Below are 26,847 nucleotides of genomic sequence, written 5' to 3' on the forward strand. Positions count from 1 at the left end.
TGCTCTTTCTTCTTTTTTGATATATGAATTTATGGCTATAAACTTCCCTCTCAGTACTGCTTTTGCTGCATCCCATAAATTTTGGTATGTTGTGTTATCATTATCATTTGTTTCAAGGTAGTCATTGATTTCTTTTGAGATTTCCTCTTTGACCCACTGTTTTTCTAAGAGTGTGCTGTTTAATTTCCAAATCGTGGTGGGAAATCTAGGCTTCTGTCCCTTGCAAATCTCCAGCTTGAGTCCACTGTGGTCAGAGATAATGTTTTGTATGATTTCAATCTTTCTGAATTCGTTCAGCCTTTCTTTGTGGCCTAGCATATGATCTATCTTGGAGAATGATCCATGTGCGCTTGAGAAAAATGTATATCCTGCTGTGTTTGGGTGTAGCGATCTATATATATCTATTAGATCCAGCTCCTCTAATATACTATCCAGATGTTTTGTTTCTTTGGTGATTCTCTTTTGAGATATTCTGTCCAGAGTTGATAGTGGTGTATTAAAATTCCCCACTATAATTGTAGATGTATCTATTCTTTCACTTAGTTTTTCCAGCGTTTGCCTGACGTATTTAGAGGCACCCTTGTTAGGGGCATAGATATTTATGATTGTTCGATCTTCTTGACAGATTTTCCCTTTCGCTAAAATGTAGTATCCTTCTTTGTCTCTCACAATTGTTTCACATTTAAAGTCTATTTTGTCTGATATTAATATAGCTACTCCTGCCTTTTTTTGGTTATTGTTAGCTTGTATGATTGTTTTCCAGCCATTCACTTTCAATCTCCATGTGTCTCTGGGTCTAAGATGTGTCTCTTGTAGACAGCATATGGATGGGTCATATTTCCTTATCCAATGTCCCAGTCTGAATCTTTTGATAGGTGAGTTTAATCCATTGACATTCAGTGTTATTACTATCAAGGAATTATTTGTGCTAGCCATATTTTGATTGGATTTGTGTTTGTCATATTTTGTTTGTATATTTTTTTTTGTCTTCTTTGTTATTGTTGTTGGTCTTATACTCTCCTCCAACTCTGCCTTTCCTGTTTTTTCCTTTCTTCCTGTAGAACTCCCTTTAGAATTTCTTGAAGGGGAGGTTTCTTGTTGGTATACTCTTTCAGTTTCTGTTTGTCTGCGAATATTTTGAACTCTCCATCATGTTTGAATGCTAATTTAGCTGGATAGAGTATTCTTGGTTGGAAATTTCTTTCCTTTAGTACCTTGACTATATCATACCACTGCCTTCTTGCCTCCATGGTTTCAGAAGAGAAATCAGCACTTAATCTAATTGAGCTTCCCTTGTATGTGATGGTTTTCTTTTCTCTTGCTGCTTTTAGGATTTTCTCTTTGTCTTGAGCATTGGATAATTTGACAAGTATGTGTCTTGGGGTGGGCCTGTTGGGGTTTATGACTTGTGGAGTGCGCTGTGCTTCTTGGATATGTACATCTGTCTCTTTCAGTAGATTTGGGAAGTTTTCATCCATTATTTCCTGCAACATTCCTTCTGACCCCTTTCCCTTCTCTTCACCTTCTGGAATGCCTATAATACGTATGTTTGAGCGTTTTGCATTGTCATTCAGGTCCCTAAATCCTAATTGGATTTTTTCTGTCTTCTTATTGACCCCTTCTACTATCTGTTTGATTTCTGAAGTACTGTCTTCCACATCACTAATTCTCTGCTCTGTCTCTTCTAGTCTGCTGATATTTGCTGCAAGTGTATTTTTGATTTCTTGAACTGTGGTGTTCATTCCCATCATATCTGTTATGTTTTTGCGTATGTCTGCAATTTCCCCTCCAAGTGATGTCTTCATGTTGTTAACCTCTTTCATTACTTCGTCAAATTTGTCAGTGATAAATGTTCTGAGATCTTTCATTGCTTGTGCCAAGTTTTGCTCCCCTTCATGATTATTGGTTTGTTGATTGGATTCAGCCATGTTTTCCTGATTACTGGTTTGGTTTGTAGATTTTTTTGCTTTCTGGTCATCTCTTTATCTTGACGGATTTAATCAGTTCCTTAGGTTCTTTGTCTGCTCTTGGAGGTTAATTAGCTGTTATTTTTGCATAGGTGTTATATCTTCTCTTTGTCACTTTTTTCTTCTTATTCTAGTTTCTTGTTGTTGGTTAAGTTCACGCAAAGGCAAGTTCACTCAGCGACCATCTTCCCTCCCCTCCTCCCTAGATATTTTTGATACCTCCATTCAAATGAGGAAACTAATTTTAGAAAGTTTATGTAACTTACCTTAGAGTGCACAATTATTTAATGGTCAAACTATGACTTCTCTTTCAAAGAGACATTTACTGAAACAGCCAGAAAGGGATAAATTCTACTGCTTGCCTTCCCTGATTATTTGCGTTCTAAGGCAGCCGTCTTATCTTAAATGCCTTCTTATCCTAAAGAGACGTATGACACTTGTTCTATCTGTCTTTTCAGGGTTGGGAAGATGATGTGTATAGTGATGAGGAGGATAACAATAATAACAACAACAATAGCTTTTTAAAGCAAGTGCTTTCCCTTTGTTATTATAAATCACTGCAATTATCTCTAAGTTATGTTGTTTTATATACAGTTTACAAATAAAGAAGGTGATGTGTTTAGTGGACTGGAACTTCTGAGGTTAGGCAGTGGCAAAACTGAGGTTGAACTGAGTTTTTTTTCCCACTTGGAAGCACTAGTCACCGTTACATGCAAATTTAGAATTTGGGGAGCCAATTTGTCATCTTCATTTAGTTAACAATGGCTTCTTTAAATGAGCATCTTACTGGATTTACATTGTAAATGAGAACAGAGTGATGATAATGAATTTATTTTAATGCAATTAATTTTATAATGAAAATTCTCAGATACATAGAAGAGCTAAGCCAGGAGGAGAATAAGATACAGTGGACATCTGTTGGTTGACTGCCAATTTCTCCCCTTCTCCCAATTAGGCCCTGTTTTCCATTTAGGAGCTGTATGGATATAGGTAGGTGATACCATGGCTGGTTCTGGGGGATAAAGGGTTAGATTTGATTTAAGTCAGTTAAGAAGCTTCATTCTCCCACATAGAGTAACTGGTTCAGAAGTGAACTGATTTTATCCAATCAGAATGAATTGAGGACTTTTTCTGGGAATAATAGAACACAAATACTCATATCTTATCCAGTCTGAAACTACTTCAGCTACTTCAGACACAAGGGGTGTCATCCTGAGGACTGGCATGTAAAACTGAAGGACTGGGAGCATTGTAGAGAATTGCGGATAGTCTTGATGCCATCACAAAGTGTCCTGACTGAAACCTTTTTAGTATAGCCCCTGGGCCTTTGAGTCTTGTAAGCCAATAATTCCAGCCATTCTGAGATGTTTTCCTAATGTTTACAACAAGTCTACACTGATGCTGTCTTGTTCTTATATTGACCCCACTACTAACTTTTATCCTTGTTTGTATGGTACCTTGTCTTATTAGTTAGTATTTTGTGTGTCATCTGCCTTTTCACCTAAGACTATAAGCTTCTTGTGCCTGGCCACACATTTGGGAAATATTTTTTGCATTGAAAGGAAACAGCTAACATTTTCTAAGTTGTATTTTATCTAAGGAAATGTATGTTGCTTACTTAAGACTTTTAAGGGGTAGAGCAAATAAATTTTAGAGCAAGATATACTTGTTGTTTACATAATTTTTCTTATTACGTAACAATGAATGATCTAGTTGAGTAGCAAAGAAATTAAAAGCCCATCAATGGTGTTATTAAAACTATCACATTGTCATTTAGTTTGTTACTCTATGCAAACAAAGTGATGTACACTGAAATTGAGTAGTTTCCTGTTAAGAAAAGGTGTATGCAAAAGTGTGTGTTAGCTACTTTCACATTAGCAAACAAAATCAATATTGTGATATAGCTAACCAATTTCCAACAGATAATAAGTGCAATTTAAAAATACTGAACATATTCAATTCATCAAGGTGTCAAATATTTTATTGTGAAGTAATCTTTTTATTTTTTATTTATTTATTTATTTTTAAAGATTTTATTTATTTATTTCTCTCCCCTCCCCCCCCAATCCCACTTATCTGTTCTCTGTGTCTATTTGCTGCGTCTTGTTTCTTTGTCTGCTTCTGTTGTCAGCAGCGCGGGAATCTGTGTCTCTTTTTGTCGTGTCATCTTGCTGCGTCAGCTCTCCGTGTGCATGGCACCATTCCTGGGCAGGCTGCACTTTCTTTCGAGCTGGGTGGCTACCCTTACGGGGCGCACTCTTTGCACGTGGGGCTCCCCTACACGGGGGACACACCTGCATGGCAGGGCACTCCTTGCGCGCATCAGCACTGCACATGGGCCAGCTCCACACGGATCAAGGAGGCCCAGGGTTTGAACCTTGGACCTCCCATGTGGTAGACGGACGCCCTAACCACTGGGCCAAGTCCATTTCCCGTGAAGTAATCTTTTTAATGACAAACACTTGAATGTATCCCTCCCCATGTACACATTGTAGTAATATGGGTTAATATCTATTGAATGAGAAGACACTTTTGAATGGTATTGGATCATATGTAAATCTAATAGAAAAGTTAAAGATAGAGAATTTATAACAAATATAAACTTGAGGATGTAGATATAGGTGGATATTAATTGGTTAGAATTTGGAAAGAGTGAACATAGCTGAGCTATAGATTTTTTAATATCAATTTTGAATGGATTTATGGGAAACAATGACACTTTTAGGAGATTTGAAATAAATGGCAAAGAATGGCATGCTGGTTTTGAGGGAGAATTGTGTTATAGGTTCTTGGCATTTTTTTGAAAAAGTTTAGTGGTGGGCATAAAACAGTGAGTAGACTAGTGTCTGAGGTTTGTCTGAGATACAGTTACAGTGATATATGAGTTACCCAGGGGGTAAGGAAATAAAATTATAAATTCCCTGACCCCATTTCCCTTTTCATTTCCAAGTCAGAACTAGTTAATTTTAACTCCTAAGTTGCTTTTGACTTTTGTAAGTTGTTCTTAATTTTGTACCATGATCCAACAAGTGGGAAATGCTTAAATAATCCCTGCCTGAATGCTCTTTTCTATGAATCACCTACATCCCACGCTGGAGATTTAACTTTCAACTATTTCTTTTTTTTTCCAACTATTTCTATACTCTATCCATTCCTTTCCATATCCCACCTTTGCCTTAATACGGGCCTTCCTTTCCATCTCTTACCTGTTCTATTGTTATAGCTCCCTGACTGGCCTTTCCTGCTTCCAGTTTCTCTCTACATCATTCCCTTATCCTCACCAAGAGCAAAGCTAATTCTCAAAACCCAAAAAAAATTCCCACATATTTTATTGTTTGAAAGATGAGATTGCCTCTCCGGGACAAAGGCCAAGTCCCTGAAGCAAGGCTTCTAAAGCCCTTAACCATTCTGCCCAATCTCTTTTCCAGTCTAATCTCTGCAATTCCCCACCATCCATGCAATACTTAAATACCATGGAGGAACATGCCATGCATGACGACATCTCTGAGACCTTGTTTGTGTTATTACTTCTGCCTGGAATGCGGACACTAGCTCCCTATGCCTCTTCTCGCCCTTTGAGCTCCTAATCAAATGAAACCACCCAATCTATATCCAGAACCCTCCTTCCTCCATGGTACACAGTTTTTTATCCTTTGCATTTTTCAAAGCACTTTGTGAATCCTCTCTTTAGCACCTGCCGGTTGAAAGTGATAGGATTTGTCTTAACATTTCTCTTCCCACCTTAGACTATAAACCTCCTTTTATCCCTGACTCCAGCCAGGCCTGACATTTAGTAGCTTTCAATACCTGTTGAAGGACTATATTACTGACAGCAGGAGGTGAATCATCCTGAGCTTCTGGATTAAGAACTGTGACTCAGAAAACTTCCCTTGTTTCCTGTGCTTTGGGTGATGTGCTGTATCCTGGGATAATAGCTGCATCTTGAGTTTCTTCCACCACATAGATCTATGTGTACACCAATACAAATAAAGAACTTGTGCTGGCTGGCTTATAAGTAGTTGTTTAATAGATTCCTTATTCTCATGAAAGAAAAATCTGTATCTTAAAGAGCTATGCCCTTTTGTTTATGTGGTTGTTTTCTAATTTGTGTTGGCAAAAAAAAATTGTGCTCTAGGCATGAGATGAATTAGGAAGTTCGGAAGGCAGATGCACAGTTGCTTTTTGAATGTTGAGGAGTGGAGGGAAAGAAAACAGTCTAGTGGCACAAGGAATTTTTCCTTTTGGAGCTAATCCAAAGCAATTTCAGGCATGGCTATGTAGAGATGCGATTTATAATTCAGTTGATAGCCTATATAACATAGTATAAAATAAAGGTTCTGGAGTAAGATTGTTTCAATTCATTGCCAGTCTCAGCCCTTTAATAACCATGTGACCTTGAATATCCTACTCAACCTCTGTAAGTCTCAATATTACAGCGTGGGTTGTGTGAGGATTCAGTGAGATAATCCATATAAAGCTGTTAGACGTAGCCCGGGACTTAGAAAGGACTCAACTAATGTTATTGTTGTTTTTATTATTCTTTCTCATTAGTGAAGTATTCTTTCTGTACCACAAAATGTGAATGCCAGCTTTTTATTTGCATAAAATTGCTTGCTGGTTCATTAGTATTAATGTCTTAATTCCAGATGAATCTAATCAGTGGTAGTTAATATATATTAAATCATTATTGTGGGTGAGTAAAAATTGGACTTCAGATATTGACCTAGTGCATGAAGTAATTCCATTAATTTGTAGCTGTCAAACTTTCCTGACCCAGCTTGTAGCTGTAGTCATCAGAATCAGAAAATATTCTTAGAAAAGCATGGAATGGCAAGCTTCTCTCCACATGCCCCTAAACCATGATCCTCCCCATCCATTATGTCATTTTGACTTCTGATGATCTCTGAAGAAAGGGGAAAAAAAATAGCTTTTTTTCTCATGCTATTTAAAATGAAGTCATTATACAGCAAGCATCAACAATTATTCACTAACGAATGATAACATGGCCTGAGAATATTACAAAATGATAACATTTTGCTTTTTTAAAACTTGTAGTTAATGTCAATATTCCTTGTTGATCAGGAGATAATTTCCAAAGTATTGAAATATAGAGAAGGTAAATATTTATCAGCACAAAGAAGCAAAGAACACAGCCTCAAGAAATTCTGTAATGATTAATTTGAATGCTTTTATATTTGAGCAATGGAATAAGTAGCATATAAGTTAATTGGCAGTCAATACATTCCAAGCAAATACAGCCTTGATTGATTATGCACCCAACCCAGAAATATCTAACTACATAACTGCAAAGTATCTTCCAGTAATATGGATACTCTTTCAGCCTATTTACAATATATACAGTGTAATATATTATAATATTGCTTGCATTAATCATTTTAAACTAAGGTAGCTCTCAAACAATAGTGTTAAAACTGTTCTTGGATAGTTTGGAAAAAACAACTCTCAGTCATGTCACTATAAAGTTAAGCAGTCCATCTACTATTGTAGATGAGTTTATGAGGTTCGTAAAATTTAGGTGTCTTTCTTCATGATAAATAGGATTTATCAGTGTGGCCAAAGATGACAGCAGCTCTCTGTGCAAACATGGTACCACAGAGTCCCATATCCAATTCGAATGCAAATTCTTTTTCTGCCAAATCCTACCAGAGTGTCAACTTTGAGTGCTTCGGTGTGAATGACCTAGAACTTGGCAGTAAAAAGTGGTGCAGATCATAATTTGGGTGAACAAGCCTTTGAAGTGACTTTTACTGATGACTTCTCTTTGCCAAGTTGCTTGTTGGAGTGATCCTTGTACTGAGCCACAGAAGGAGAAAATAGCACATTTATCTTATGGAAAAGTTTATTCAACCGACGCTAAATTAGATTTACAAATTGGGAGGCAAGGAGCACAGAGTTACTTAAAATCCTCAGATGATCCTGAAGTCCCATGTTTGTTTCAGCTTTTTTCTCCTTCAAATCTTTTGCAGAGCTATGAACATAAAAGAGAAAGCATTCAAGTATATATCATCATGACCTTTATCTCTACACACTGATAAAGAAGGTAATGAGCAGTGAACCAGAGAAGGAGTAGGCGGGAGGACTGAAAAGAAGGGCTCAAGATGATCTACTAGCATGTTAAGCCTAGTATAATCACGAGTTGACTGATTTTGGTTAATCTCTTTCCAGTATAGATGAGAGTAATGTGTCCAATTTTTCTTTCAGAAGAAACTAAACAAACCTCATGAAATACACACAACCTTGTACTTCCAAAGCTGCCTGATTACCTTACACTGGTTTTTTCTGCTAGTAAAGAAGCTTTCATTGCCTATGGGCAAGAAAGCAGAGATGATAAGAGAATATGGTCTGGTACTTAGTTGTAAAATGCAGCTGTGACTTTGCTTCTTGAGTTAACACTGAGTAAAGAATACTACAACAGACCCCATTTCCTAAACTAACATACTCAAGAGAAACAGGCCATTCAAATAGGAGAGAGAAATGGCTACCAGCAGATGTATTTAGACATTGTGCGTGTGTGTATGTGTTCGTTGATGGAAACTATGGGTTTAGCTTCTGTCCAGTCAGACCACCAAATTAACATCTGAGCTTTTGAACACATGACTCTTTGGCATCCTTAGTTTATGGGTAAATACAGATAAATGCTGAGATGCTGGCTATTTGTTTTAAAGCATTTATTACTAACTAGCATCTGTTTTGGTGAGGTACCTTGGCAAGTTTTGAAGTAAATCATGAGCCTCCTCCAATGGCAGAAGGCCTTGAGCTCTGATAGAAAGTCCCCCAGGAGAAAATTTCTGCAAAGTTTCCCCAGCTTGCTTTAGTGAGGAGAGAGCAAGTGATAAGAGTAGAATGATAAGCATGAGAAAGTGATGGGGAGGGGAGGACAGGGACAGGAAGAGACAAAGAAAGGAGAAACAGGGCCTGCTATCTAGCTCTTGAACCAGCTCGAACATCCCTAACTGGGAGTCTCAGTGAGCATGGGAATAGACAGGGTTCCTGGGGCTAACAGAATATCTCTGGAGGGGCTTCTCTGATTAGATGCAACATCTATATATTAGCAGAGGACTACCGTGGTCTGGGTGGCACCACAAACCAGCAAAGGCCAGCCTTTCAACCAATTTTATCTAGCATAGACTTAATCCTTTTAACCCCTCGACTAAAAAACCCTGCAACAACGTAAACTCCTGACTCATACAGAACCACAGTATCCTGCCTTTGCCGCACATAACCTTCCTTCTTCGACCAGCAATTTTAAAATAAGCAAGTAGGAAAGAGGAGAATAGCCTCACTTTTGGTTATCTGGTATGTGTACAACATGACTATTTCAATAATTGCCAAGGCCAGAGAAGAATGATCACATCCTTGATTCTGTGATTCTGTTTTGTCCTCAGAAGGTATATCCCAAAAGGTCAATGTCAAATGTCTTTAGAGGAAATATTTTTAATGGGCTTGCTACCTTCTGCCAGGGTTCCCTGGGATGCTTGGTACATGTCTCTGCACCAGTGTAGAGGCACTGTGACTTCAGCAGCTGGGTTCTGAGCAGACCATCAAAGGGGCTCTCAATTTCAAGTGCTTACAAGGGTCACCCAGAGATCATAAGTGAGTGGAGCCATTAGGATACGACAATCGGGAAAATTGGGGACTGTGAGAAACTGAAGAGGATAGTTCTCATGTAAAGGAGGAGGCTGCTGCCTCAGCAGCCATAAGAGAATGAGGGACCTGTCTTTTAGAATCTGTTTTTTTAAAAGGAAAATTTGTCATGTGTCTCTCCATGTGCAGTATAAGATGTGGATCAATTTGATGTCACATATAGTTAAACTTGTGAATGGGTCACCCTGAAGAAAAGGATTAGGGAATACTGTGATATCAAAACCTCTCATGGAGGTGGTACCCCATACTAAGGGGTCCACAGAGACAGGCAGCTCTGGCATCTGCATTCCATTTTCCTCTTTCAGACGGGTAGCTAAGTATGTATTATAAACAAGGAGGGAACAATGCCAGCATCACATATGCAGTGACTTAATTAATGGTTTAAGCTTATGCCTAGACAAGAATCCCCAAAGAAACTTGTGATTAGTACAGATTATAAAGGCTTGCTAATGAGAGTGTGGAAATTCTTGACTTCTACAACAGGATAAACTTTTTCATTGTTGTTGTATGCCTTATTGCATTCTGGAGATGGCATTGTCGTTAAGTAGTTAGTAATGGTTAAATGGTTACTTCAGTGCCTTTCAGCATTTTGTTAGCAAGCACAGCTCCTATTCTGTAAGACAAAGCATCTGTGGGAAGAAATTGTGGTTTATGCTTTTAGTCTGCATGTTGCCACAGCCTTAGAAGTCAGTAACTGTTTAGTCTTCCAGATAGAGGCTCCCACATTGATGATGAGGAAAACTCCACAGTCTGCTTCTTCCAGTACGTAAAGATGAGTTTATCTTTTGTGGGAAAAAAAAAAAAAAAAGGAATTATCATCAGGTTGTGCTTGAAAGTCTTCACTTAAAAAAAATGCATGACCTTTCTTTTGGGTGGGATGAAACCCAACCATATTGATCTGGTAACTTAAGAACCTGACACAGAATGCTCTCTTTCACATTTTTATAACTTCATTTGGTCACTGGATGCATCAAAATACTATAGTAAGTGCTGAAGCATTTTTTCAGTCCAATGGAGAGAACATCAAAATATGGCATTATATTTGGAATCCTATAAAGTAGGGTCTTCCAGAAAATTCTAAGGTAACAAGCATTTGGGAATATATACTTGGCCCAAGCTATCCTAGTCAGTTTTCCCATTTAAGAATATGGAATTAGGTCTCAGAGGTTCTAGTGAATCCCTGTAGGGCTTGGGGAGTCATATGTGGCTCAAGTGCACCACCGGACAGAGAAAGCCACTCTGCAAAGAAGATGATGAACAAAACAGACAAACCAAGAAAAGTGAAAATAGGAGACACTTAACTTTCAGGACAAGGGAGAGTAGAACCACGGTTCCCAAGTCCTGATTCCTTTTTCCATCTTCGGGGTGGCCCAGTTCTATTTTATGCCTGTGAGTTCCATGAAAATTCCATGTGTCTTTCCAATAAATACCACTATTTGGTTAAGATACCTTGAAAGCTTCTATTTCTTGCTATCAAAATATATCCCAGTCTTAGAAAAGTAATCGATTAATTGTAGTAATCATCCAATGCTGAATAATCATTCCAAATCTTTCTGTTACTTTCTTTCTTTCTAGGAGATTGTCTTTGTAATCAATTGTAAGTTTGAAAACTTATTCGAGTGTATTTTATAGAAATATCATGCATAAAATACAGAGTTTCTATATTCCACCTTATTATTGATACGTTATATTAGTGTGGTGCATTTGTTATAATTCAAGAAAGAACATTTTTATAATTGCACTAACTATAGTTCATCATTTACAATAAAGTTCACTATTTGTGGTTTATAGTTCTTTTTTTTCCATAAAAAATGTATTCTAGTAACATACATACAACTTAAATTTTAGCCTTTTAACCGCATTCACATATAAAATTCAGTGCTGTTAATTGCATTCACAATGTTGTGCTATCCATTATCAAACTTTACAGTCTGAAGCCAACTAAGCCGACTGTCCCCCTCTCCCCATGGGGGCCCATTGTGCAGTGGCTGTGGACAGCAGCCTCCTTGGTAGAGTATGTGGCCTGTTGCTTGTACAGGTTGCCCTGAGGGACCTGAGGGACCTTGGAGACAGCCCTTACTTATTGATGGTCCTGTCTGTGACCATGTACCATCCCCAATTTGGCTCCGGATGAGTATGTGAGGTGCCTTTGGAAAGCCTTGGGACAGTGGCCCAGGTCCACATTGGCCAAGTCATCAAGTCCAACTGTGCCAAGCTTCAGAATAAGAAGCATGTGATTGAGGTGCTGCACAGGGCCAAGTTCAAGTTCCCTGACTGCCAGAAAATCCATATCTTCAAGAAGTGGGGCTTCACCAAGTTCAATGCTGGCAAATTGAAAGATATGGTGCCCAAGAAGTGCCTCATCCCGGTTGGCTGGTGGGTAAAATACATCCCCACTCATGGCCCCTTGGACAAGTGGCAGGCCCTGCACTCGTGAGGGCTTTGCCAGCCCTGCCCTCACCCAACCTGTGCCCTCCAATAAATAACTTCTGGCCATCTAAAACAAACAAACAAACAACCTTTACAATCAACTCAAATAGAAACTCTGTACAGTTTAAGTATTAACTCCCCATTCCCTATCCCCAACCCAACCACTGGTAACCTATATTAGAGATTCTGACTCTCTGAGTTTGCTTATTTGAATTATTGCAAATCAGTAAGATCATATAATATTTGTCATTTTGTGTCTGACTTATTTCACTCAATATGAAACATAATGTCTTCAAGGTTCATCCATGTTGTCTAATGAATCAGAACTCCATTATTTTTTTTAAAGATTTATTTATTTCTCTCCCCTCCCCTCCTCCCCGCCCCAGTTGTCTGCTCTCTGTGTCCATTCGCTGTGTGTTCCTCTGTGTCCGCTTCTATTCTTGTCAGCAGCACCAGGAATCTGTGTCTCTTTTTGTTGTGTCATCTTGCTGTGTCAGCATTCCATGTGTGTAGCCCCACTCTTGGGCAGGCTGGAATCTCTTTCGCACTGGGTGGCTCTCCTTATGGGGCGCACTCCTTGCCCGTGGGGCTTCCCCACGTGGGGGACACCCCTGCGTGGCAGAGCACTCCCTGCATGCACCAGCACTGCGCATGGGCCAGCTTCACACGGGTCATGGAGGCCAGGAGTTTGAACCGCGGACCTCCCATGTGGTAGGTGGATGCCCTATCCATTGGGCCAAGTCTGCTTCCTTCCATTACTTTTTTATGCTGAATAATATTCCAGTGTTTTATATGCCACATTTTGTTTACATGTTCATCTCTTGATGAACACTTGAGTTGCCTCTATCTTTTGATAATTGTGAATAATGCTGCTTTGAACATCAATGTACAAAGATCTGTTCAAGTCTCCACCTTCAATTCTTTTGTGTATTATACCTAGTGGTGGGATTGCCAGGTCAAATGGTAGTTTTATACTTAGCTTTCTGAGGACTTGCCAAACTGTCTTCCACATGGGCTGTAGCATTTTATATTGTCACCAGCAATGAATGAGTATTCCTAAATTTCTCCATATCCTTTCTAACACTTGTAATTTTCTCTTTGTTTAATAGTTGCTATTCTAGTGGTTGTGAAATGATAGTTCATTGTGGTTTTGATTTGCTTTTCCCTAAGATCTAATGATGTTGAGTATCTTTTCATGTGCTTTTTGGTCATTTGTGTATCTTTATAGAGATTTCTATTCATGTATATTGCCCATTTGGGTTGTTTGTCTTTTTATGGTTGAATTGTAGGTTTTCTTTGTTTATTCTGGATATTAAACCCTTACCAGATATGTGGTTTTCAAATATTTTCTCCAATTGATTGGGTTGTCTTTAAAAAAAAAGTTAATCAATTTTATTGAAATACATTCATTAACCATGCAATTCATCTTAAGTGTACAATCAGTGGTATTTGGAATAATCACAAATTGTGTATTCATCACTGCAATGAATATTAGAGCATTTTCACTACTCTAAGAAGAAAAAAAAATCCTACCTCTTAGCAGTCATCTCTCAATTCCACTATCTTTCCCTTGCCCTATATAACTGCTACTCTATTTCCATGTCTTTAAATATATTTGTATTTACATTTTGTATAGATGGAGTCAAACAATATGTAGCACATGTTGTGACTAGCATACTCCCCCTTTTTTTTAACCATTGATGGAATAGCATTAATATAACAATGTACCCTGAAGTCCATAGTTTGATTTGATTATATTTTTGCCCAAATACCACCCTATTAACATACCATAAATGCATTATTACCTATACTCATTTGTATGGTACATAGTCCCATGTTTCATTTTTTAGTTCCCCTTCTAGTGATATACATGACCCTTCTTATTTATTTATTTTAAAGTAATTTTAGGTTATATAAATGTTACGTAAAAAATATAGGGGATTCTCATATGCCTCACTTCCTCCCCCTCCCACACTCTCCCATATGAACAACCTCCTTCATTGATGAGATACATTTGTTACAATTGATAAACACATATTGAAGCATTGCCATTAACTATGGGTTGTAGTTTACATTATAGTTTATACTCTGTCTCATGCAATTTTGTGAGTTATGACAAAATATACAATGGCCTGTATCTGTCATTGCAACATCATGCAGGACAATTCCAATGTCCCAAAAATGCCCTGATATTACACCTATTTTTTGCTCTCCCTCCCCCCAGAGCCTCTGGTGGCCACTGCCTTTATATCAGTGATAGAAGTTCTTCCATTGCTATAATAACAATAAGTCTATTCTAGTCCATTATTCATTTCCCAATCCTGAGGATTTTGGAATGGTGAGTCTCACTCTGTTTCTAAGTGAGAGGTGGCTTAGATTCCATGGGTCAGATGGATGGAACTATCTTGCTTGTAGTTGCAGACTCTGTTCCTTGGGGTGGGTGTTGTCCACCATCATTACCTTGTTAGTTGTCTTGGGTGAGTCCAATGAACTGGAGAGTAGGTGTTGCAACTCTGCTGAGATTCAGGGCCCAGCTGGCAAATGGATGGACCAAATATTTAAAGTCTCTTGGACATACACCTATTAAGTATAGTACTAACTGTGGGTTCACATAGAAGGGGCAGAAGAACCATGTGTAGGGAAACCACAAATGAGTCCAACTCTTTCACACTGGGAAGCATAAATTCCAAGCTAAGGCCCACTTGCAGGGTGCCAAACTCCTGAACTGTCTGCCCTGTTTTTAATGTCTGGATATCTCTAGAGCCTTCAGGAGCCCCACTATTTTAGGCAGTATTTACTATGGCAGTTAATGAGTTCCTACTGAGATGTGCATAAGTGTAACCTCTGGAATGACCTCCCAACTCACTTTGAAATCTCTTAGCCATAAAAACTCATTCATATTTACCATGCCCCCTTTTTGTCAAGGTCTTTTTCAGGGTGCATTGTTAGTTGGCACTTGGTAATAATCCCTTGGTGCCAAGGAAGCTCATCCCCAGGAGTCATGTCCCAAGCCGAGGGGATGGTATTGCAGTTATATGCTGAGTTTGGCTTAGAGAGGCCACATCTGAGCAACAAGGAGGCTCTCAGGAGGTAATGCTTAGGCAACATATAATACTAGGCTAAGTTTCAATTTCAAAAGAAAAAATTCATAAGTACATTCATCCATACCAAGGGCCTGGTGCAGTGGTATGTCCTCCTTCACTAGGCACTGCCCCTGTACTTGGGAGATTCTTGCTGTCCCATTAAAGAATGTAGCAGAACTCCCCAGGATGGGAATTTGGTATACTTTAGATTATTGTCTGGATCTCCACCCACTGAGACAATGCCCCATGAATTCTTGAGCACATTCATGTGCTTTAGAGGTGTGCCCCAGATGAAGCCCCTCCTATGCATCCCCCTCATCACCAACACCCCACACCAATGATCCTCTGCCACAGTTGTGACCCTTCTGTGATCCAAAACCTCTCCAAAGATGAAGCCAAGAAAATAACCACATAAAAATAATAAGAAATGAATCACTAATGATAGTTTAAGAATAACATATAAAATACAAGAAAAAAGTTTTAAAATTTTTAAATAAAAATTTTTTAAATAAAATTTTTTTATAATAAAAAATTTTTAAACATTATGTCTTTCATCACTGTAAGATCTGTTGTCTTATATGTGCAGGGACATTTCCTTCCACATATTCCCCCAGTGTCTTATTTTTCATTTTATCTTCAAAGAAGTTTCAGGCTATAGAAAAGTCACCTAGAGAATATAGAGGATTCTCATATACCCAACACACTCCCTTTTTCCCCCTCTCCCTTATTAATAGCATTTTACATATGGATGGTACATTTCTTACAATTGATTTACAAATGTTGCAGCATTGCTACTAACCATGGTCAGTGGTTTACATTCTGGACTGTATACTTTTATAAATTTGATGATATTTAAAATGGCCTGTATTCATTATTGCAAGATCCTGCAGAACAATGCTAATGACCCAGAAATGCCCTATGTTCCATCTATTTTATTTATTTATTTATTTATTTACTTACTTACTTACTTATTTATTTATTTATTTATTTATTTATTTATTTATTCTTCCCTCCCCCTCCTCTTGGAACCTATGGTAACCACTAAGTTTCACTTTTTGAAGAATAAGATTCATAGTTACTTACAATAATATTGAGGGCTTGGCATATTGGTCTTTCTTTTATTAGACACTGCCTATGTTCTCAAGAGACTTTTGCCTCTCTATTTGAGAACATAGCATGACTCTCAGGATGGGAGTTCAATATTTTCCTGTTTATTGTGTGTGTCTCCACCCACTGATATATCATAGCATGGCAAAATGAACACTTACATATTCCACAGAAGCCTGCCCCACCTGCACCCTGTCCTGTATGCCCCCTGCCACATCCAGCACCCTACACCAGTAGTCCTCCCCTGCCATATTTGCCAAAAGAACATTCCCAATATTGTAGTTTCTTTTTTTTTTTAAGATTTATTTTTTTATTTCTCTCCCCTTCCCCCGACCCGGTTGTCTGTTCTCTGTATCTATTTGCTGCATCATCTTCTTTGTCTGCTTCTGTTGTTGTCAGCAGCATGGGAATCTGTGTTTCTTTTGTTGCATCATCTTGTTGTGTCAGCTCTCCGTGTGGGTGGCGCCATTCCTGGGCAGGCTGCACTTTCTTTCACACTGGGCGGCTCTCCTTACAGGGCACACTCCTTGTGCATGGGGCTCCCCTATGTGGCAAGGTACTCCTTGCATGCATTAGCACTGCACGTGGGCCAGCTCCACACGAGTCAAGGAGGCCTGGGGTTTGAACTGTGAACCTCCCATGCCCTAACCACTGGGCCAAGTTTTAACCACAGACCTACAAGCCCCGAGTTCACCTACTCCTTCCCCCCACCCATGGCCTTTCCCTTTCAATCACTATCATACCCATATATTAATGCTACTATTTACAAACACTATACCATGCATTCAACATTTCTACACATTTCCAAACATTTCCAAACAACCTTTTAACCAATTCTGCGCAGAATAAACCTCAGCTTTCTATTCTCTATCCTCATTCTATCTTCTGATGACCTCTAGTTTACCTGTTTAACTTCATGAGTTTGCTCATTTTATCTAGTTCATAATAGTGAAATCATACAGTATATGTCCTTTGGTGTCTGACTTGCTTCATCCAACATATATCCTCCAAGTTCGCCCATGTGGTCATATGCTTCATGACTTCATTTCTTCTTACAGCTAAATAATATTCCATCATACCACAATTTGCTTGTCCATTCATTGGTTGATGGGCACATTGACTGTCCCATCTTTTGGCAATAGTGAATAATGTCCCTATGAACATTGGTGTGCAGATGTCTGTTCGAGTCTCTGCTCTCAGTTCTTCAGGGTGTTTACCTAGTAGTGGTATTGCTGGATCACATGGCAGATCTATATTTAACTTACTTAGAAGCTGCCAAACAGTCTTCCACCGTGACTGTACCATTCTACATTCCCACCAATGGTGAATAAGTGTTCCTTTTTCTCTACAGCCTCTCCAACACTTGTAGTAATTTTCAGCTTTTTAAAACATTAGAAAAAAATTTTTTTATCTTTATTTTTTTAATGTTACATTTCTGCTTTTTAAATAGTGACCATTCTAATAGGTGTGAAATGGTATCTCATTGTAGCTTTGACTTGCATTTCCCTAATAGCTGGTGATGTTGAACCTATTTTAATGTGCTTTTTCATAATTTTGTATTTCCTCTTTGGAAAATGTCTATTCAAGTCTTTTGCCATTTTTTATTTGGGTCTTTTTGTCACTGAATTGTAGGATCTCTTTATATAGCATGGATATTAATCCCTTATCCAATATGTGATTTCCAAATATTTTTTCCCATTGAGTTGGCTGCCTTTTCACCCTTTTGACAAAGTCCTTTGAGGTACAAAAGTGTTTTATTTTGAGAAGGTCCCATTTATCTGTTTTTTCTTTCATTGTTCATGCTTTAGTGTGAGGTCTAAGATCCTACCTCCTATAAATAAATCTAGAAGATGCTTTCCTACGTTATCTTCTAGGAGTTCTGTGGTCCTGGCTTTTATGTTTAGGCCTTAGATCAATTTTGAGTTGATTCTTGTATAGGGAGTGAGATAGGGTAGATTATCTTTTTCACTTTTGTGTTGAAGTCCTTTGATACACAAAAGTTTTTATTTTGATGAGGTCTCACCATTGTAGGTTTTTCTGCAGTTTATACCCTTCATGAATTTTAAAGAAGGAAATATCATTTTTACTTCCTGATTTCTGTTACTTGTGATCAGATTTTCTATAGTTCAAGCATTTTATTTCTGAAATATGAGAGCCAGGTATGTTAATTTTAATGATATAGTACTTACTACATTGCTTGCCCATATTAGACCCTTAATAAATAACTGCTGATTGATTCATTTTTTGTTCTTTTTTCTTCATTTTTTAAATTAAAGAAGTTCTGTGCTTATAAAAGAATCACGCATAATGTGCAGAATTCTCAAACATCATCCCTCCACCAAAACTTTATATTTTTTGTGGAACATTTGTTACAGAATATGAAAAGACGTGATTGAACTATTACCACTAACTTGGCCCATAGCATACAGTTAGTATATTTTTCAATATACCCCCTATTATTAACACTATGAATTAGTATTGTGCATTTTGTTATAGCTAATGAGAGAATACTCTCAAATATGTATGGTTAACCACAGTCCATCTTCTATGACTTGGATCACTGTGTTATACAGTCCCATGCCTTGCACATTTTATCCATGTGTACACTCAGTGGCTCTCAGTTTCATCATAGAGTTTTACAGTCATTGTCCCAGTAAATCTTCGAATGTTTTCCTTAGTCCAAAAGAAAAAAATCACATACCCTCCTATATTGACCTTTAACATTGATATAGCACCTTCTTTGACATTGATGCAAGAATATTAAAATATTGCTGTTAACTATAGTCGATAAGTTACATTAATTGTATTTTCCCCATGCATAACTATATTCTTACCAACTTGTAATATGATGTACATTTGTTCTAGTTTATAGAACAACATTCTTGTATTTGTATTATTAACAACAATCTACATCCACTTCTGGGCTCAATTTGTCATTTGTTCCCTAGATTATTCTATAGCTTTCTTTCAATTGACATTTATGTCTCTAGACTACTCCTTTTAATCACAATCCAATTTATAAACCAGCCGTGTTAGTTACACTTATTATAAAGTGTTACCATCAACTCTATTTCCACACTTTTACATTCAAACTAATTGAAAAATCTGCAAACAATAAGCATCAGTATGCCATCTCCATCCTCATCCTATCTCCTAGTAATCTACAGTCTAGGTTTTAACACCGTGTGTTTATTCTTTGTATTTAGTTCATATTAGTGAGACCATCCAATATTTAACCTTTGTATCTGGCTTATTTCACTCAAACATAATGTCCTTAAGGTTCATTCATGTTATCATACATGTCCCACTTGCAGTTCTTACAGTAGCATAATATTCCATCGTGTGTATATATACACATAACACATTTTGTTTATCCATTTATTGGCTGATGGGCACTTGAGTTGTTGTTTCCATCTTTTGGCAATTGGGAATAATGCTGCTATGAACATCCATGTGCAAATATCTGTTACATCACTATTTTCAATTCTCCTGGCTATATTCCTAGTAGAGGGATTGCTGGATCTTATGACAGTTCTATATTTAGGTTCCTGAGGAACCCCCAAACTGTATTCCATAGAGGCTACACCATTCTCCATTCCCAACAGTGGAAGAGTGTTCCTAGTTCTCCACATTGTCTCTAGCACTTGTTTTCTGTTTTTTAAATAATGATCATTCCATGAGGTGTGAGATGATATCTCATTGTATTTTTATTATCTTCATTTCCATAACAGCTACTGATACTGTACATTTTTTCATCTTGCTTTATTTGCCATTTGTATTTCTTCTTGGGAGAAATGTCTACTTAAGTCATTTGCCCGTTTTTAAATTGGATTGCTTGCTCTTTTATTGTTGAGTTGTATGATCTCTTTATATAGCGTGGAAATCAATCTCTTATCAGATATGTGGTTTCCAAATATTTTCTCCCAATAAGTGGATTGTCTGTTCACCTTCTTGACAAAGTCCTTTGAAGCAAAAAAGTGTTTAAGTTTGAGGAGGTCCTATTCATCCATTTTTTCTTTCAGTGCTTACACTTTCGGTGTAAGGTTTAAGAAATCCCCACCTACTAGCAGGTCTTGAAAATGTTTCCCTACATTTTCTTCTAGGAATTTTATGGTTTCCTCTTTTATACTTAGGTCTTTGATCCATTTTCAGTTAATTTTTTGAATAAGATATGAGGTAGCAATCTTCTCTCTTTCTTTTGGATATGGATATCCAGTTCTCCCAGCACCATTTGTTGAATAGACTGTTCTGCCCTAGCTGGGTGGGTTTGAAAAACTTGTAAAAAACCACTTGACCATAGATGTGAGGGTCTGTTCTGAACCATCAATTCAGTTCCATTGATCTATATGTCTATCTTTATGCCAGTACCATGATTTTTTTAAAATTTATTTTTATTTTTATTTTTTACCACTGTAGCTAGGTAATATGACTTTAAGTCTGGAAGTGAGAGTCTTCTTTCTTTTTAAGATGTTTTGGCTATTTGAGCCCCTTACCATTCCAAATAAATTTGATAATTGGGTTTTCCATTTCTTTAAAAAAGGCTATTGGAATTTTTTAATTGGGATTACATTGAATTTGTATATCAATTTTGGTAGAATTGACATCTTAACAATATTTAGTCTTCCCGTCCATGAACACAGAATGTTCTTCCATTTATTTAGGTCTTTGATGTGTTTTAGCAATGCATTGCAGTTTCTGAATACAAGTGCTTTATGTCCTTGACTAAGTTTATTCCTAAATAGTTGATTCTTTTTGTTTTTACTATAAATGGAACTTTTTCTTGACTTTCTCCTCAAATTGCTTATATCTAATGTATAGAAATATTACTGATTTTTGCATATTAATTTTGTATCCTGCCACTTTGCTGAATTTGTTTATTAGCTGTAGCAGCTTTGTTGCAGATTTTTTGGAATTTTCTAGGTATAGGATCCTATTATCCTCAATTAGCAAAAAATTTACTTCTTCCTTTCCAATTTGGATGTTTTTATTTCTTTTTCTTCCCTGATTGCTTTAGCTGGAACCTCTAGCACTATATTCGACAACAGTGGGTATCCTTGTCTTGTACCTGATCGCAATAGGAAAGTTTTCCAACTTTCACCATTGAGTACAATGATAGCTGTGAGTTTTTCATATATGCTCTTTATCATGTTGAGAAGGTTTCCTTCAATTCCTATCTTTTGAAAAAAAAATTTTTTTTTTTATCAAGAAAGGATGCTGGATTTTGTCAAATCCTTTTCTGTATCAATCAAGATGATCATGTGAATTTTCTTCTTTGATTTATTTATGTGGTGTATTATGCTGATAGATTTCTTGTGTTAAACTACCCTTGCATGCCTGGGATAAACCCCACTTGATCATGATGAATAATTCTTTTAATGTGTTGTTGGATTCCATAAGCAAGTATTGGCCTCATAGAATGAGCTTGGTAGTGTTCCTTCCTCTTCAAATTTTGGAATAGTTTGAGTAACATTGGTATTAAATATTCTTTGAATGCTTGCTAGAATTCACCTCAGGAGTCATCTAGTCCTGGGCTTTTCATTTTGGGAAGTAGTTTGATGACTGTTTCAATCTCCTTGCTTGTGATTGGTTTGTTGAGGTCTTCTATTTGTTTTAGGGTCAGTGTAGGTGCTTGTATATTCCTAGGAATTTTTCCATTTCATCTACATTGCCTAGTTTCTTGTCATACAGTTGTTCATGACATCCTCTTACAATCTCTTATTTCTGTGGGGTCAGTATTAATGTCCCCATTTTCATTTCTCATTTTTAAAATTTGCATCTTCTCTCTTTTTTTATCAAGTCTAATTAAGGGCTTGTCATTAATTAATTATTATTATTCTCAAAGAACCAACTTTTGGTTTTGTTCTTACATTCATTCTACTTGTTTTGGGCATAGTTTTCTGTTCTTTTCCAGGTTCCTCCAGATGTGTAGTTAAGTTGATGATTTTAGCTCTTTCTTCTTTTTTAATATAAGCACTGAGGGCTGTAAATTTCCCTTTTGGCACTGCTTTCACAACATCCCATACATGCTGATATGTTGTGTTTATGTTTTCATTCATCTCAAGATATTTATTGATTTCTCTGGCAATTTCTTCTTTGACCCATTCATTATATAATAGTATGTTGTTTAACTTCCATATCTTTGTGAATTTTCCCTTTTTATGCCTGTTATTGATTTTCCACTTTATTCTGTTATGATCAGAGAAAGTGTTTTGCATAATTTTCATCTTTTAAAATTTATTGAGATCTGCTTTGTGACTCAACCTATGGTCTACCCTGGAGAAGGATCCATGAGCACTTGAGAAGAACATTTTTCCTGCTGTTTTGGGGCACAATGTTCTGTATATGTCTGTTAGGATTAGTTTATCATATTATTCAAGGTCTCTGTTTCTTCATTGCTTCTCTGTAGAGATAGTCTATCCAGTGATAACGAGTGGTGGATTGAAGTCTCCAGCTATTATTGTAATTTGCAGCATCCTCGTTTGGTTCATATACATTTATGGTTGTTATTTCCTCCAGTTTAATTGTCCCTTTGATAATAACCTTCCTTTTCCCTAATAACAGCTTTGCTTTTAAAGTCTATTTCATCTGACTCCAGATTTTTTTGGATACTGCATGTGTGAAATATCTTTTTCCAGCCTTTTACTTTCAGTATATTTGTATCTATTTGTATCGTTGGTTCTAAGGTGACTCTCTTATAGACAGCATATAGGTGGCTTATATTTTCTTATCTATTCCATTAGTCTGTGTCTTTTAATTGTGGAGTTTAATCTATTAACATTCAGTGTTATTGCTGTAAAGGCAGCTCTTTCTTCCCCCATTTTGATCTTTGGATTTTACCTGTCATATCTTGTTTTCACCACTCTTTTGACACTTTTACTAATATAATCTTCTTTTCTAGACTTGCTTCCAAACCTCTCTCCCCTGTCTTGTTTTTTCAGGGTGTAGCACTCCCTTTAGTATTTCCTGCAATGCTGGTCCCTTGGTTACAAATCTCTCTGTTTCTGTTTATCTTTGAATATTCTAAACTCACCCTCAATTTTGAAAGACAGTCTTGCTGGATATAAGATTCTTGGCTGGTAATTTTTCTCTTTCAGTATCTTAAATGTACCATAACGCTATCTTCTTGCTTCCATGGTTTTTGATATGAAATCAGCACTCAACCTTACTGTGCATCCTTTGTATGAATCCCTTTTCTCTTGCTGCTTTCAGGATTCTCTCTTTATCTTTGGCATTTGACATTCTTCTTAGTTTGTGTCTTGGATTTTTTTGAATGAGAGTATTTTGTGCTTCTTGCATATCTACCACCTTTGGTAGGGTTGGGAATGTTCTACCATTATTTCCTCAAATATTCCCTTCTTCCCCTTTTCCCTTCTCTTCTCCTTCTTGGACACCCATGATACATGTTTGCATGCCTCTTGCCATCATTTAGTTCCCAAGATCCTGTTCAATTTTTCTGTTATTTTCTTCATCTGTTCTTTTGTGTGTTCACTTTCAGAGGTCATGTCTTCAATATACTGATCCTTTCTTCTGCTTCCTCAAATCTGCTGTTATATGCTTCCTGTGTGTATTTATTTTCATTTATTGTGCCTTTCATTCCCATAAGATCTGCTATTTTTCTAAGTCTGCTTTCAAGCTCTTCTTTGTGCTCTTCTAGGGTCTTCTTGATGTCCTTAATTTCTTTAGCCATCCCATTGAATTTATTAAGGAGATTTGTTTGAATAACTATGATTAACTAATCTTGTTCTTTGACTGGGCCATATCTTCCTGTTTCATGGTATGGATTGTAATTTTTGTTGGTCTCTCAGCATCTGATTTGCTAGATGTATTTATTTTTGACCCCTTTTCTCTAGTCTAGGGTTTTCTATTTGATTAGTTTTGTGCTACAGCCTTTATTTGATCCTTGGTTCAATTTACCTTTTTTTTAATTTTAAAAAAGTTTTTCTTTATTTATTCCCCTCTTCCCCAGATGGTTCTCTTGTCTGTCTGCTCATTGTTTGCTTGCCTTCTGGGGGACTTGGTACCAAAACCAGGACTTCCCACATGAGAGGTGAGTGCCCAGTGACCTGAGCCACATTGCTCCTCCTTGGTTCAACTTAATTTTGAACTTTATAGTGACTCATGTTTAACCAGTCTTATTTTTTTTTCATCTGTTTCTTGTCATTTTTCCCTTGCTGGTTGCAGAAAAGAAGATGAGCATGTGGTTGGTACTGTAAGCTGTGGAGGCTGAAATGCCCCCATTGCCCCAGGAACCAATGAAATGTCTCCCACCTTTCTCCCCTGCTAGGGACTGGGACAGAGCTGCAGCTGTGTGTAGTAATCTAAGCTGTACAGGACAAGAACATCTTTAGTTGCTTGGAGAGATTGGTAAAACTTCATGTCCCTTCCTCTCCCGCCTGTGGTGGGTCTGGATCCACATGTGTGGATAGCAAACTAAGCTATGTGGGTCAAAACTGATGGTAGTTGCCCAAGTAGAAAGATGAAGCACCAGCCCTACTCCTCCCCTGCCAGGGGTGAGAATGAAGCCTCCAGTGTACCCAGCAATCTAGTCTATGCAGACTGAAAGTGATGTAGTTGCCCAGAAAGATGAGGGGACATCATCCCTCCTCCTGTTCTTTTCCTGTCAGAGGCAGGGATGGAGACACAGATGTGTACAGTAATCTAGTTTGGGTGTGTTGAAAGTGGCTGCAGCTGCCTGGAGAGGGTGCAGGAGCAGTATTCCACCTCCTGCTCTGTCAGGGGTGGGATTGGAGTCAGAGATGTGTCCAATAATCTAGTTCATACCAGCTTAAAGCAGGTGCAGTTGGTTTGAGAGGCTGAGGGAGCACTGTCCTTTTTGTCCTATCAGGGGTGGAGTTGGAGTCACAGGAGTGTCCAACACAAGTCCACGCAAGCTGAAAGTACCTACAGTTGCCCTTGGAGGTTGAGGAAACACTGCACCCCTCCTATCCTATTGGGAGCAGAGATGTATCCACAGGTTTGCTCACCAATCTAGTCCATGTGGGGAGAAAGTGCCTGCAGTTGCCTGGAGAGGCTTGTGTAGGTCCTCCTAACTTCCTCCCTGCTGGAGTTGAGGCTGGAGTCTCAGCTAGGGCTGCAATTTGATCTGGGTGTAAAGAACTGGTCCCTACTGTCACTGTGATTTTCAATCAGTCCCACTTCCCCTCATGCTAGGGGCAGAGTTAAAATGGTGGCTACTGGCCTCTTTCTGACTTGGACAGGTTCAAACTTCTTCTTAGGATTGAACTTTAGCCAGCTGAATTCACTAGTCAGTAGCTAAAATTGGTAATGGACCATCTCTTCCTCCCGTTTTTGGGAAATGAAGCTTCTAACTCCAGCCAAGAAATAGCTCCTGAGACAGTTTGCACCACCAGTGGAGGATGGGCACCATCCTCCATGGTATGGAGTGCTTTTCTCATAAATCTTCACTGCAGATGGGCAGTCTCCTCTTTCTTTTCTTCCAAGGATGTTGCAAGATGCTCTTCTGGTCTCCTGGGCCTCCCAAACAGGCAAATTAGATAGCTCTGGCTGATTACTAAATGTTCTGTAGGATGAGCTGACACTTGGACCTCCTTACTCTGTTGCCATTTTACCCCTCCCCTAACTGATTCATTTTAACTCCTTTTCCAGATCATTTATGTGGCATACATCTTTAAATCATTGGGTATAGACCTGCTCTGTGCTACAAAATGAATGTGTTAGTATTGTTACAACAAATCTATCAACTGTTTGAATTCAGGTACAGTCCATGAGTTATTTTGCAATTAATTTGAAAGTTTTAATCAAATTTCTTAACTCCTTTCTTCCTCATTTACTCTGAGGAGTGCCAAATAGTCCAGGGAAATCTAAAACTAGATGAAGATTCACTTTCCTGGGTAAGATTTGGGGTGGACTGTTTAATTCAAAGTCTAGTGTGTATATCTATTATTCCTCTAAATTAAGCACTTTAAAATGATGTGGTGTGTGCATTCGGTTAGATAATCTGGGATGGTCCTGGATTAGACTGGCTGTTGCTGCCAGATATACAGCTGATTTTTTTTTTTTTTCTTAACACCAGGAATATAGGTGGATGCATTTGTCCTTTGGAAGTAAACAACCCATAGTCACCGTAATTTGATAGTTCTGTCTTCAGCTCAAAAGGCTTCTGCCAGGGAGTTAGTGGTACAGCCTTAGGGCAGTGGCTACAAAGCTATTACATGCACTTTATGCAAGAACATAGCCTATTTAAATCAGCTTTCTTAAAGCCACTACCTGTCTTTCTTACAAAGGAAAGATAAAGGCCAGTATTTATACAATTAAAAGTGGTTTGAGATCTTATTCTTATCTAAGGTTTGCCCAGGCCACAGGCACTGACTGATGTTAGAAAAGCTGGCACCTTTGGTTCTGTTTATTATACATAAATGTTCTCCTGAATTAACACCATCCTGCCACTCACCTTGATTATTAAATATTATCAAGTATCTTGTTCATATGTTTGCCTTCCTCTTGTCCATTTTCCTTCCATGAATCAACGTTTATTGAGTATTGGTGTATCTAAGAGGGTTGCAAGACTGGATTTGCTCTGTGCTGGCAAGGAACTGCCACAGTGTTGAGATGAC

At 37.9% G+C, this 26,847-nt stretch overlaps 1 non-coding gene and 1 pseudogene across 1 annotated transcript; one reads left to right on the plus strand and one right to left on the minus strand.

Annotated features, from left to right (window-relative positions):
• The window catches only part of LOC101428017 (heterogeneous nuclear ribonucleoprotein A3-like), a 34,082-nt pseudogene extending 22,049 nt beyond the window's left edge, over positions 1-12,033 (minus strand).
• On the plus strand, positions 11,564-11,698 carry LOC111760188 (small nucleolar RNA SNORA70). Its single transcript, XR_002793951.1, has one exon. It is a non-coding gene; the product is annotated as a small nucleolar RNA SNORA70 (small nucleolar RNA).
• Positions 12,034-26,847: the final 14,814 nt, after the last annotated feature.

This window comes from Dasypus novemcinctus, chromosome 2 (genome assembly GCF_030445035.2).
Source record: "Dasypus novemcinctus isolate mDasNov1 chromosome 2, mDasNov1.1.hap2, whole genome shotgun sequence".
Lineage (NCBI taxonomy): Eukaryota > Metazoa > Chordata > Mammalia > Cingulata > Dasypodidae > Dasypus > Dasypus novemcinctus.